Below are 8,013 nucleotides of genomic sequence, written 5' to 3' on the forward strand. Positions count from 1 at the left end.
TTGAAAACAACTAAAATCATTATAATTATTATAACTAACCTATCACTAAAATAATTATAACTAAAATAATTACATGAGTTCAGTATTAATGAGCCTTAAGGACTCAACTTGAAAGATTAGACACATGCTAGAATCTTTTCTTTAGCATGTTTCTTCCTTTACAATTGTTATATTCTTGTGATGTTCGGGGGGGGGGGGAAGCAAACTAGAAACAAACAAAGCTATCAAGCTTTTAAATTATAGGTCTCTTGAAGGAAGACGAGGATCAATAATCTGTCTGAATCTCGGCCCTTTCTTCTTAGCTGAATACCAATGGGCTTATTTTATATGCCAAAATGCTGCTGACAGCAGGAAAACGTCGCTTCCGGTGGTTAATTCAGAACCCCCCACCCTGTGGACATACTCTGCTTCCACAATTCAGGGAGTTGGTGTAAGTGAGGGAAGAAAAACTCCTTTCAGGAGTATACATTGCATCTGCACTAGAGGGCTCTGCTGCCTTAACTGTAACAGCCGCAACCCCTATCATTTATTTGCAAGCTGAGTGCAAACAGATACAAAACTAACATTCTGATCTAGCAGCATTTCACACCCACTTAGGCTGATGAAAATTAAAATCTCAAGTGCAGTACCATGCAGAATCAGACCCAAGCATTTTTAAAAGCCATTTTGGAAAAACACCTACCTACCTTCTCATCTGAGATGATTTATATTCTCCCCTTAATTTATATGCTCATTCAGAGTTGCAGTAGGTGTGTAATCTCTCTAATGGGCTCAGGCAGCTGATCTCTTCAAATCTGCAGCAGTTGGGGTCTTGTTGAATTGGGTGGCAATATGTTCTGAGGCACTGTTCTCATAAAGCAGTTACAGAACTCACTCAAGCCTGCAAGATGCAGACCCTACTGCTCACAGCAGTACTTCAGTTATTATGGCACTTGCCCATCTTTTTATACAAATTGGAAATACCAGGCAAGTTTGCATTGCATCCATCCATTGTCTACTAGGTCTGTCATCAATTAAGGAAAAAAATATGCCTCATTAGCATAGCATATGTTCATCCTGGTGATACAAAGAGCATCAATACGGATCTCACTGTGGTAATAGAACAGCTCTCACCCATTCCTGTAGGTAATCCCATCACTACCACAGAGAAGGTGATCATGTATAATACAGATTGGTTTGAAGATGTTATGAACACAGATAGGCTGGCATAATTCAAAAGATGTCTGAGATCAGTGTTCCATTTGCTTGGACTTGCACAGACACATGCAGGGTGAATACACTGTGGACTCTTAAACTGCTCTAATCTATATACACCATGCATTCTCACTGAATCCAGTGGTAGTTTGAGGTATAAATCCGAATTGTGGTTTATGGTCACTAGCTCCCAGAGAACTATCCTTGGTACATGAAGGAGTATTTTTTATTGTTAAAATTTATTTAAAAAATAAAGTTGACATATTACACCGAATAGGAGAACTCTATACCCCCCCTGAATCTGAACAATATCACCTGGAAAAACAATGGGAGAGTTTCCCCTTGATTTCCAGCGGGTGTTTGCTGTCTGACTGCCAGTTGTGCTTTTGAAAATCTCCCCCAAAGCCCAATGTGGGAAGAGTCAAGTACAGCACTCAACAGAAAAAGGGATGGACAGTATGGAAACCATTATTTTAAAATGGAAATGTTTGGCTCAGTTAAGGGGAAGATGTTGACCTTGCACAGCTGCCAGGGAGTTAAAATCATCAGTAACTTTCTCTAGGTTTAGGCAAACTCAGCAGATTCACTATTAATTAGTCCCAGGGAGGGACTGTTAACCTCTTTGGTACAGAATGTTACCTTGCTTTATGCATCACCACCTCCAGTTAGATCACAAAGAGAACTTGATACCCTATCTAGTGCTGGATTGTGTTCAAGAGTTATTTATGTAACAGTCAAATCTAAACTTTCTCCCTGCTTCTCCCTCCCTTTATAGAGAAAAGAATGAAAATGGGAGGGAAGTCCACAAGCTACAGGCTGGCTTCAGAAACCAAATCTCTTTCTATAATTTTGCCTCTGGATACTTTCAATTTTTGTTAATGCAATGCCAGACACTTGAAATATATCACTTCCACTTTGGGAGCAGCTAGATTAGATTTATTGCTAAAGATTTTACCTGATTCATTATGACACCTTAACATCAAGTTTACTGTTTTCATCAGAAAACGGCATCTACAGGTATTACACGTAAGCATTTCTATCTGATGCAAAAAGTACTTTATAATTACCAGGGGTGTACTTGGTAGCCATGTTGGTCTGAGACAAAAAGACATACAAAAAACTAGAACTCTTTGTTCCAAATAACTCTTATTTCTTTTTATTAGACCAACTGGAAAATGGCAAGAAAATTGTCCTTTTCTGCAAGCTTTCGGGATCTAAGTCCCTTTGTCAGGCTCTGGGAAAAGTGTAGATGGTAGAAGATGGTAAAAAGTCCCCATAGGTAGGAAATAAACTTCATTTTTGCACAGAGGGAGCTGAAGATGGAAGTCTGTCCCTCTGGGTCCATGAGACTGTTTTTGTGAGCTGTGTTGAGTAGCTCTTTGATGTGTTGATCAGGTAGAATTCCTTCCCTGGAGGTATCAGATGGCAGGCAAGGAGGTAAAAAAACTTTCTTGTTGTTCTGCAATGAGGTTTAAAATCCAAAATCAGCTAAAATTCGGCATCTTCCATGTTCGTCAGGCTCTGGGAAAAGTGTAGATGGTACAAGATGGTAAAAAGTCCCCATAGGTAGGAAATAAAGTTCACACACTCAAGGACCCAGAGGGACAGCCATCCATCTTCAGCTCCCTCTGTGCAAAAATGAAGTTTACTTCCAGTTGGTCTAATAAAAGGTATCATTTTGGAACCAAGAGTTCTAGTTTTTTGTATGTCTTTATAATTACCAGATGTCTTAACTCATTTGTGAGTTATAAAATGTATGGCTAAATAGCACAGCCCTTCCAGTAAATGGTACTCAAGAAAAGAACCAGTACACAAACAAGAAGCAGGGTGTAAAGTTCCCCACTTTCACAATAATACACTGGCATTGCCCTGTGTGGTTTGAAAAAAATATGCCTCTGTGTTCTATAACAATACATACAGTAAAAGAGTGGATGAACTAGAGTGAGCCCAGATATCTATGACACTGAATAAGAGAACTGGATAAATAATTAAGCCCAAATTATTTTCTCAATCAGTGTGGCTTTTTTATATATCTGTCAGCAGACAAAAATTTCCACAAGTTTGTAAGCTATTCAGAATCATTTACAGAATAATCCATGGACTTTGCATTGTTTACAAGCAGTTTGGTGCATGTTTAAATTCTGAGCTGTTTCACAGTTTGGTTCAAATACATGAATCAAAAGGTATGTTTCTGTTTCCCAATTTCATGAGTGAAACTGTAAACTGAGGTTTCCATTTGGATAACTTTGTGTTTTTATAAATGCAAAACTTGCTTTCTGTGACTAGTCACTTAAGATGCTCTGTTCTACCATCCTTCCTATCTGTAAAGTTGTTAGATTAATCATGGAAATAGATTAATCATGGAAATCAAACACAAGAAAGGTATAAACACAGTCACAACACATTTGTTAAAAAATTCAAATGAATATAACAATATTTGACTAGCTCTACTGCACAATAATATTTCATCCCCGGGACTGCATCAACAATGAAAGATCTTACATATCTTGGTAAATGTCTACTTTTCTGCCCTTCTTCATGTTTTCCTGCACCTTTCTTGGAAATACAATTTGTTTTTGAATTATATCAAGACTAAACAAAACAGTCTTAAAGTGGTGGTAACTGCAATTGTGATCAATACTACATGTCGGCTTCATTATCTGAGGTCCTTTGCTATGAAAGCATTTTAATACAGAAGAGACCACTTGGAAAACACAAATAAAATTAATTTATGTAAGCCTGCATTCCTCATTCTCCCTCCCCCACTCCATTAATATGTTGTGTTTTGTTGTAAACTAGATTTTTTTCTTGGAGCAGAGGCAGTCTCCAATAATGGGCAAAATTATGCAGAATCACACAGAAATCACAGGAAATAACAGAAACTCTCACCGTATTCTGTGGTATACTACCTGGTTAATGGGAAAGCATGAAGGCTGTATAAGACATTTTCCTACCCATCAGAAACTGGTCCTGGAATAAACAAAACCATACTTTCCCTCTTTCTGGTTACTGGCCACTGGAGTTGGTTGTATACAGGGGGAGGGAATAGATATACTGAGTCCCTCGAATGGAAGTATTGTAATACTTTATGCCTTCTCCAACACAAAATGGAAATAGCATGTCTCTATAACGCAATGTCTTTCAGTGTCTCTCTTGGATCATGCATGCAATGCTACCATTCACCATGCGCTGTTTGCAAACAGCACGATCTATTTCATGTGGGCAAAATCCTGGCTCCACTGAAGTCAAAGGGGATTTTATGGTTGGTTTTAATTGGGCTAGCATTTACCTGCATATGTATCTACATAGCACCTACCAACAATATTCTGGAAAATCACAATACTTGTAGTGAAATTGATTTATAATACACCGTGTATACATAAATCATAATTAAATTAAAGAATATTGGACCAACTCCTACCATTTGCAGCTGATGGGAGTTTTACTGAAGGGAAGACTGAAGTCTGCAGATTTGGTTTGCTGAATCTCAGTGTTTGATGTTCCACATTCTACAGCTTTTAAGTACTTACTGCCCTGCCCTCATGGAAATCAAGAGATGAGAGCCTCTGGCATCCCTGGACAATCACATCTCTTTTAATTTGATGTTTATATGAGAATCTAGATATCAAACTTTGGGTATCCAAAGCTTCTGAATTTTGGCCCAGTTTTGTTAAAACTATAAATCAAAATACATCCCCCTGCAAGGCAGTGAAACAGGAATGCAAATTCACTGAGATTTACCAGCAAAGTCAGAGAAGCAGAACAAGAATAACAAAAGAGTGATGCGAACTTTAAAATTCATCTTGCTTTTGCCACAGCCTGGACACCAGCACAAAAGTTTTGCTCTGATATTGTTCCTGAGAAGGTGTTAACAACAACTGTGTTCCAAAAGGAAGTATGCAGCTGCTGTATTAGTTGGGAAGTGCCACAGTTGTTTATTCTAACTAACGCTTTCACTTCTCATTGACTTTTGAGAAGTTGCACCTTCTGCTTCCCTTCCCCATCCTGATCAGTTATCTGGACTGGCTTATTTTCTTCAGCAAGCACCAGTTGCATAACAAGAGGTGTGTGACTGGGGCACCAGCCCAACGTAGAAAACCACACACTTACAGGAGGCTGGAGAATGGAAGTGCCCCAGAGAGACTGTGTTGCCCTGCTGCAGTCCTTGCTTTTCTTGCTGCTGGATCCACCCTTAAGCATTGCCACTGGTGACAGGAAGTGGCTGCACTCAGGGAGGGGGCAGGGGGTTGGATACAGTGGATGTTGAAGGTCTGGATTTGGGGAGTTGGGGCAGGTGATGGAGTAGCTGGGGGCTCCTGGGAGTTGCATCCCAGTAGCTCCAGTCTCTTTATCAGCCTTGGTGGCAGATGCAGTAAGGGTGATGATGGATATATGATGGCTGCTGTGTTAAATCCCTGGCTGCTGGTCATACCAATACCTCCCCTGGCAGCAGCATCTCCCCTGGAGGGAGAGGGTTTTTTTTATATATGTATTTTCCATATTCCAAGCCAAATTGGCCAAATCAATTCCAAATCTGTTAGTCCAGAACCATAAGTACCCCTACTACCAGCAAACATCCTCCATCCCCACCTGGAGATGTTTCAGATGTTCCCAAATCCTTTAGGGGGCATCCTACTTGCAGGCCCAAGCCTGGAGGCTTGGAGTTTGGATGCCCCTGAGTTTCGCTTGCCCTTAGCCATAAGGCCCCAGGGGCAAGCTAGGGAGGACTCTCCCACTTCCACAAAGTGGGCATAAAGCCAAAGTTAACTACATTACCTACATGGGTACTATTTCATGCCAGCAGAGTGGTCCTCCCCAGGTGCGACTAGAAAGTCACTGTGGTGATCACGGTATTTCCCCTAGGTAAGAATAGACTACGCTTGATCTGAGCCTTGGGACTGGTGCTACTGGGACATGACACTCATGCTGGCTGCAGGATACAAGCCTTACCAGTTATGCCTCTGGCACACACTCTAATCAATTCCCCTGTTCCCCAGTAAATTCAATCTCCTGACATACCACCAATCATCCTCAGGTTTCATGGAGCAACCTCATCTCCAGAAACACCCATTGACTTATTTTTCTCATCCCATGTTCCATGCAACTTCCCCTGACTTAAAAAAAAACTAGTCAAGCACTAGAACTAATTGCCTCCTCACCACAAGTTCCCCTGTTAATACAGGACCCCACCTACAGGCAGCCTGTTCACAGAGCTTGAGTTCAGTGCAGGAATCAAAGGTTGAAATCTCCCGACCTGCATTATTCAAGAGGTCAAAACAGATGGTTCTTTCTGCTATTCAAAGCCCATTGACCGTGGATATTTAACAGTCCTCAAAATGGAGCCCTTACCTCCCATGAATATCAGGCTACACACACGTACTTTCTAAACCAACCCCCCCCAAACAGAAATGGTCTTGAAACTCCCCTGTTCAACATAGCACATTCATCCTTCCTCTGGGAGAAGTTTGAGAACTGTTTTTTGTCTGCGCTTTTAGACAGTTGGATGCAAGAAAGAGAATTTATATGTAACTCTTGCCGGCACACTAGGCTGGGCGATGTGCCAGATTCTGGATCCTCAGGCTGCCAGTAACCTTGGGAACTTGCTCAGGTAGGTCTCCGAACTGAGGTGGCCCTGGGGAGGGTGTCCCTCACTTTCACTTCCCAAGATCCTCACTATAAGCCCCACTGAGAAAAAGGGGTTTTCTTTATTTATACACAACTATATACAGGAAGGGAAAAAATAGATTAATAAGAATAATAGGAAATTATATATATATATAAGATCAATGGTAATTATTAGAAACAATAATTTGACTACTGTTTACAAATACAACATTAAGAGAAACGGTGGTTGTTACCATTTACAGTCAACTCCCTCACTGATTACATTCCCCTGGTCATAATCTTTGAAACAGTTTCCCTCCAGGGTTAAAACCCATTCCTCCTCCAAACAGCAACATGATTGTCATTGGTGATATGCAGATACCCTTAGAGCGCTGGTACACCCCTGACAGCACCGTTCCCTGCTTAGGTGATGGGCAGGGAGGGCAGGTGACAGCGCCAGCCAGGATACGGGGGCACCAGAAGCAGTTCCCACAGTCCCTCTGCGGCCGATTGCTCCGACCCACAAGTGCCACACCGCTGGCACTTCCGGATCAGCACAACACTTTCAGGTCGGCGCGACTGGCTTCAGGCAGACCCCCCCCTCCCATTGCTGACTGGCCGCTGGGGGGGCAAGTGCCCACCCTGACTCAGGAGGCACCAGTTCCCCGTGCCTAGCTTGAACAGCGGTTTTCCATAACAAGCCTCTGACCCAGCAGTTTCTCCTAATGCCCAGCCAGCTTCCTAACCCCTCCCCACTCCTTCCTTGGGTACTTGTGTCCGTGAGGGCACTACAGCTCCCACCCCAGTGAGGAATTAGTTTCTCCTGGGATGACTCAGGCTCTCCCCTGGCCTGAACTCTGTTCCTTCGCCTGGGGGAAAGGAGGGGCTTGAGTCCCTGTCCCTATCTCCAGACTCAGATTTCTCTCTCTCTCTTTCTGTCTCTCTCTGTCTCTCTGGGGGCGGGGGGAGTGTTCTTTTCGCCTCCCTCAGCTTTTTATGGCTCCATAGTAGTCAATCACACTCCGGGGTTTGTGGGGGGAGTTCTGGCCGCACTTCAAATGCACCAGTAAAAAGCATCATCAATCTCCTGGATACTAGAGATCATGGACTAAATAAATATAGATATTGGATTTTTGACACATTATAATCTGCCTGGCAACTGACTCCCCAGCCCAGCCCCTGGCTTCTTTACTTTTCATTCCATCCAGGAAGAGC

The sequence above is a fragment of the Alligator mississippiensis genome, chromosome 3, assembly GCF_030867095.1.
Source record: "Alligator mississippiensis isolate rAllMis1 chromosome 3, rAllMis1, whole genome shotgun sequence".
NCBI classification, from domain to species: domain Eukaryota; kingdom Metazoa; phylum Chordata; order Crocodylia; family Alligatoridae; genus Alligator; species Alligator mississippiensis.